The 7,143-nt window shown below is 36.0% G+C and overlaps 1 pseudogene across 1 annotated transcript; it reads right to left on the reverse strand.

Annotated features, from left to right (window-relative positions):
- Positions 1-708: 708 nt before the first annotated feature.
- LOC125527933 (uncharacterized) lies at positions 709-3,121 on the reverse strand (annotated as a pseudogene). Its single transcript, XR_015604798.1, has 3 exons — positions 2,595-3,121; positions 1,508-1,592; positions 709-845 (listed from the first exon to the last, which is right to left on the reverse strand). The product of XR_015604798.1 is annotated as an uncharacterized LOC125527933 (transcript).
- Positions 3,122-7,143: the final 4,022 nt, after the last annotated feature.

Consider the following 7,143-nt stretch of genomic DNA (forward strand, 5'->3'; position numbering starts at 1 on the left):
GTGGTGGTTAGAGTGCTCCTACAGTGAGTTACTGATCACCATGGTGGTTTTTTTCTCTTATTATTTTGTTTTTTTGTCTATGTTTATCCTGGATGTTCTTAGGCATCTTGTTGGTGCAGAGACTGGGTGTAATTGATATCTACTTGATATTAGTATATTTCCCTTTAAAAAATATTAAAATAATATTCTAGATAATTTTTTAAAATATAAATCATGCATTTGAAAATTTTGAAATGTATATAGAAAATTGACAGAAAATTATACAGTGTGTGTGAAAAAGTTGATCATTCATTTAAACATATTAATCAAGCATTTAAAAAAATGTTAAACATGTGTTTCATAATAACAATCAAGCATTTGAAAAATATTACTCCCTCTGTTCCGAAATGTAAGTCGCTGGGGAATATGTTCCGACCAGGTGAAAATGGGCAAATGGACCTTTATGCCCCTAGTTCAAACTTTGAATCAGCCCGTTTTCTTCCTCGGCGTCTTCCGCCTCCGCCCCCCGCCCTCCACTTCCGCCTCCACCCTTTCCCAGGCGCTCCTCCTCTCCCACGCCAAGGAGCCCCTCCTGGCCCGCGCGTGCCCAGGTGGTGCTCTGCTGTCGCCCGCTGGTGGAGGTGAGCTGGTGCTCTGCTGCCGGCCGCTGGTGGTGGCGAGCTGGTGCTCTGCAGCCGCCCACTGGTGGAGGCGAGCTGCCGCCTGCACGTGCCCATGGGTTGTTCCTCCCCACGCACAGGTGTTGCTGCCGCTGAAGTCCTTGCCGCTGGACAGAAGCTGCTCCAGCCGGAGTTCTCAATTTTGCTCGCCTAGGTTCATCTCCTCGCCCAGTACTCGCTCTGCATCTGAGCAAACAATTTGATGATCATAAACATGTTGTAATCATTTGTCCTGAATAATTGCATGCAGTACAATCTTGGAGTAATAATGAAATTTAACACTGAAACTGAACAGTGATATTGAACAGTGAAAGATGAACACTGAGTAGAACATGTACTGTCAATACAGGTTTGGAACGGTACTGTCAATAGAAAAGATGAACAAGTACTGTCAATTTAGAACAGGTTTGGACTTAGTTTCATCAGTACTCCAAATCATTAGGAGTATGAATTAACGGGCAGAAATAATTGCTACTCTCATTTAAGGTAAAATTGAGTAGGAATAGGAGTAGGAATATCAGGAAGGAGTAGATCATGGCCTTTGAAAATTTTACCCCAGCCTTACTTTGAACTCACTCTCATTTCTGTACTTCATTATTCCTATAAGAGGGTCACTTTCACATGTAACTTGAGATGATCAAGTAAACTGTGCACATGTCTATTTTTATTTGAATCTTCAGAATGTCCAAACTTTTAAACACTATGGTATGACTGAACAATCTAAATTTTTTGACATAATTTGATGTAAATATAATAGTCCAGTCATTCTTAGTATGCAAATCTGCAGTTAGTGCTTCGAAAAAACACTATGGGAAATGACTTGAATGGAGAAATGTTGAGATACCAACCTACTAGCTGAAAGTGCGGCATGCCGGCATGAGAGTGACTGATACCCACACACATCTTTTTTCAATAGCCCTTCTTTAAAACAATCTGATGGAAAAAAACATTCAAGGTCACAAGTCATATTACTGTAGCGCTCATATTACTGTAGAAGAGAGAAGAGAGAGAAGAGAGCAAGAACAGAGCAAGAATATGGAGGGCACAAGAGGAGTATACTATAGTAGCTCTCTTGTTGCAAGTCCTACACTAAACTACTAAAACTATTGCTTGCAAGTCCTAACATAACAGCAGCAATCATCATCAGTACTCCAAGTATCCAAGATGGAGTAATTAACAGAAAAAGTAAGATAACCTAACAGAGCAAGTTGGAGTAATCCAAGAAAATTAATTGAAAATTGCTGAGTAGTGTTGTGTGCAAGTGCAAGTACTCAAAATTTGTTTGAGTAGCAAATCCTGGAGTACCGGAGGACTCCAAGTTAAATGTACTCGAAGCAAATTAAGCAAATGTACTGTCATTAGTTTTCATTCCATTCTGAAAACTACTCCAGTTCACAAATTAAGCAAATCTTGGAGTATTGAAGTACTCCAAGTTAAATGTACTCCAAGTAAATTAAGCAAATGTACTCAAAGAAAATTAAGCAAATGAACTGGAGTAGAAATAAATTCTGAATATGTTCCGGTCACAAAAGAACTTGGCAAGTTGTTTTTATTCCATTCTGAATATGCTCCAGTCACAAAAGAACTTGGCAAGTTGTTTTTATTCCATTATGAATATGTTCCTGTCACAAAAGAGTTGGCAATTAGGCGCCCAATTAACTTGGTGATGCATGCTAAACTTAAGAACCATCATCAGTTGGTACACACACCAGTTCAAATTACACATGATTCAGTATGCTGCTACTCCAAATATTAGTTTGCAAATTAACAGTAACAGTACTTCAATGGAGTACAATTGCTACTCCAAATTAACAGTGGGTCCTTGCTAAGCATATTGTACTCAAATTAACAGTAGAACTCAAATTAGCAGCAGCATTCGTAGGTGACAACAGAACACAGCAACAACATTCGTACGAGTAGAAAATGAACACGTACTGGTTCAGATTGAAAGAGCAGCAGCTCGAAGCAGAGCTCGGCAGCGACAGAGAGCGTAGCTAGCGCCCATCTTGCTGCCGGTCTTCCAGGCCTGGGAGGACTTCTTGCTGCCGCCGATGCGGGGGATGCTGGCGAACTCGTTGTCGGTGAAGGCGGCGTCGTTGCTGGCGAACACTGTGCGAGCGCGGGGGCGAGCAGCGAGCGGGCCCCATGGGCGCAGCAGTCGAGGCAGAGGTGGACGCACGAGGCCCCGGCATCGTCGGCGTTCTGGATAAGCTCCCGCAGCGCGGTGGTGCCCTCCGGGTAGTTGGCCAGCACCTCGCGGATGCGCCGCGCCAGGTCCACCCACAGCCCGAAGTCCTCCAGCAGCATCCCGCCCGGATCCATGTCGCTTCGTCGCCGGCGTCGAAGCACGCGGATCCAGCGCCTCCGCCTGCCAGAAGCTCGTCGCCGGCGCCTAAAATATCAAGCTTTTGACCTACGGGTGGTCGATTTCTGGCGGTGGGAACAGAGGGAGTAATTGTGTATAGATTTTTTTGACCATGTATTTAGAAAATGTTAATCTTGCATTAAAAATGTTAATCAAGCATTTAAAAATGTTAAATGTGTGTAGAAAAAAGGTTGACGTGTCATACGAAAAATGTATACAAAAAATATACAATGTGTGTGAAAAACGTTGATAATGTATTTAAAGCATATTAATCAAGCATTTAAAAATGTTAAACAAGTATTTAAAATCCTAATCAAGCATTTAAAAAAGTTAAATGTTTATAGAAAAATGTTGGACATGTATTAAAAAAATGCCAATCTTGCATTTGGAAAATTGTTGATCAAGCATTTAAAAAATGTTAAATATGTATAGAAAAAATGTTGACCTTGTATAAAAAGATGTTAATCTTGTACTTGAAAAATGTTAACAAAGCATTTGAAAAAAATATTAAATGCGTATAGAAAAAGTGTTGACCATGTATTCAAAAAATGTTAATCTTATATTTCAAAAGAGTTAATCAAGTATTGACAAATGATAAAAAATATGTATGAAAAATATTGATGATGTATTAAAAATGTTAAACTTGTATTTATAAATGTTAAACATGTATTAGAAAAATGTTCTTCACGTATATGAAACATACAGAATGAAAAAAATGAAACATTAGACATATGTTGAAGAAATAAAATGATAAAAACAGAGAAAGAAACATATAGAAAACAATAAACCCAAGAAAATAATAAAGGGAAACCGAAGCGTAGCGACGAAAGAAAGATAAGCCATTGAAGAAACAAAAACAGCATAAAAAACAAAAACTAAAGAAAACCAGTGCAATTAAGGAAAATGAAACAATAAATAGGAAGAACCAAAGGCAACCGAGAATGAAACAATAAAAAACTGAAGAAAAAGGAAGAAAAATAACAAACCATGAAAAAAATAGAAAAACCAATTAACAGAAAAAGAAAATAGAAAACCCATAAAAATTCAGGAAGAAACAAATAAAACCGTCAGAAAAAACATAAGAAAAAAAAACAAGTCAAATGAACCTACAGGAACAACAAGTCATTGATCTTTTAAAAAAAAACTGGCTGGCCTGGTTTATAATGGGGAAGAGAATGCTTTAGCGAGACGGAAGATATACTTGCTATCGCTCACTGACTGCCGGAGTTCCTACTGGGCTGGTCCTTTAATGTACCATGTTTTTTTCTGCCCCCCTGTTTTGCATGTTTTCTTGGGTTCCTTTGTGTTTTTTCTTTTTTTTCTTCCTTCGCTTTTCTTATATTTTGTTCGTATAGATAACTCTTTTTTGTTCTTTGATTTTTTTCTTAGTTTTCTAACATTTTATTTGTTTCTTTCACCGTTTTCATTAGTTTTTAATTTTTTTTTGTTTTTTAGTTTTCCATTACATGTGTCCCATACATATTGTGCATTTTTTCGTATATAACAGGCACAATTTTTTATACAACATTCAAAGTTTTTCAAATACATGGCTTATTTTTTTAAGAAGAATATTGATTATTGGTTGTTTTTTCCATACACATTGTATTATTCATATGGATAAGGAACATTTTCTTATACATGTTTAGCATTTTTAAAATACATGATTATCATTTTTTTTAATATTTTGATGTCGACTTGTTTCTTACATATTATAATTTTTTTTAATAAATCCCGCACATTTTTTATACACGTTTAACATTTTCAAAGACATGATTAACATTTTTTCAAATATATATTTTGATGTCACGTTTTTCCTACACATAGTAAATTTTGGTTACATCTAATATTTTATACTCTTTTAACATTTTTAAGTACATGATTCATATTTTTTCAAACACATGTTTTACCTTATGTATACATATTGCACATTTTTTGTATACATTAGTATTATCTTTTTGATACATCAGGAACATGCTTTTGTTCGCGTTTAACATTTTTAAATACATGGTTAACAATTTTGAAATATATGTTTTGAGGTCTACTTTTTTCACACATGTTGTATGTTTTTCGTATACATGAGCAACTTTTTTATACATGTTAACATTGTTTTCTCACTGGTACAATAAAATTTTAAATACATAATGAACTCTTAAAAAATAGAAAATAAGAACTAAAAAAATCCAGGAGAAAAAACCGGTCAATAAACAAAAGACCCACAAGAATTAAAAATTGAACTAAAAAAAACAGAACCATGCGTACGTGTGTTTGACGCGCCAGGCGTATGTAGTCGCATGTGTGGCAGCCGAGGTGTTATAGGAATCGCACGAAGTGATACATAGGTAACGCGGAATATCCTATTGGACGCACATTGCGTCAAGGTGTCCACCTTTCGCACAGACCTTTCGATCGAGCGATGACAAGAGCCAGCCCATTAGCGCGTTGCAGTATTTCCGGTTTTGAGAACCTTCTAGAGTTTCCTAGCCGTTTTTTTCTTCAGATTTCTGTTTAATTTTCTTCTTTCTTCTTTCTTTTCTTTTCCTTTTGCTGTTTATTTTTTTCTTCTTTGTTTTTTTTTCCTTTTTTTCTTGCAAGTTCATATTTTTATTTTATTTTAATTCAAACCTTTTAAGATTTTCAAAAATGTTCTACTTTTAAAAATATGTTCACAAGTTGAATGTAGAGGAATTTTAAAAAATGTTCGTGTACTTCAAAATTTGTTCAGTTCACAAATTTAGAAAATGTTCTTATTTTAAAAAATCCGGAATTGCAATAATTGTTCGCGGTTGCAAAATTTGGTCTGAAATTAAAAAAATGTTCGTGTTTGATAAAATGTTCAGGAATTTTAAAAAAATGTTCGTGGTTTCAAATTTTTGTTAGATATTTCATGCCATTTTCAACTTTTTGTTCACAAATTCAAAAATGTTCATGGTTTTATTTGTTTTTTTATTTTCATAAAAAGTTCCATTTTTCAAATATTTGTTAAAAAATGCAAAAAATGTTCGGGGTTTACAAATTTGTTCGGGATTTCATAATTTGTTGACAACTTCAAATAATGGTTCATGTTTTTCAAAAACATTTTCTGCAGTTTCAAATTTTTTGTGCATGTATGCGAAAAAATGTTCCTGTGTACAAAATATGTTCAGAAATGAAAAAAATGGTCGCACTTTTTCAAAATATACACTTTCAGAAAAAATGTGCAATTTTTTAAAGATGTTCACTACAGTGTGTAGTTTGGTTCCATGCAGTAGACAAGTCCGGTTGTACGGTTGTACTATATTAAAGGTGCGCGTTTGTTTGCTACAAGGAACTCTAGTCAGGTGTAGTGGCTGGGACTCTGCACTTCGAAGCTGTAGGTTGCAGGTTCAAGTATCCATCGTGCCTGACTCCCATTTTCCACCGGTACAGCGCAATGGGCCGGCCCAGTCAGGCTGCGCCCCAGAGCGTGGTGCCGACATTTTGATACAAAGCGCGTCCAATAAAACAATATTTTTCAAATGAAAAAAAATCAAAATTCTGACAATATTTTTTAAAATTCATAAACAATTATCTTGTATTTTTAAAACTTTTAATGAAACGGAAACGTTCTTTGAAAAGAGAGGACATTTGTTTGTACTTTACCAACATTTTCTAAAAAGGTGAACATTTTTTGAGTAACATTTTTATGAACGGAAACATTTTTGAACATGTGTGCGGCAGGTCGACATTTTGACGTGACATGCAGGGAATTCCCAATGCTACAACCCTTCAAATAGACAAATACACTTATACTCATATTCAAACCAGTGCGTTTGCAAAAAGCAGTAAAATGGAACAGAGAGTCTTACTCTCATTTCGCACTAATGTTCTTACAAAGAAACAAGCATTCAATTATGTGATATTAGATGATGAAGACCATGTTTTGCTCCTACTACCTTTCTGTTCTTCCCTTATCCTTGTATTCGTTGTTTTATCTTCTCTCTACGTCTCATCCTCCTACCTTTTAAAATTTGGAATGTCATCCGCAATGACCCTCACATGACAATTTTAGTTGCCCCCTCCTCAACTTCTCGCTCTTGTTTTTCTCCCTAGAGCTGCATAGTAGTCGTAGTGAACAAACGCTTCAGTGATCTACCCTGCCGG

Source organism: Triticum urartu, chromosome 5A, assembly GCF_056163025.1.
Source record: "Triticum urartu cultivar PI428250 chromosome 5A, HENAU_Tu73, whole genome shotgun sequence".
In the NCBI taxonomy this organism is placed as follows: domain Eukaryota; kingdom Viridiplantae; phylum Streptophyta; class Magnoliopsida; order Poales; family Poaceae; genus Triticum; species Triticum urartu.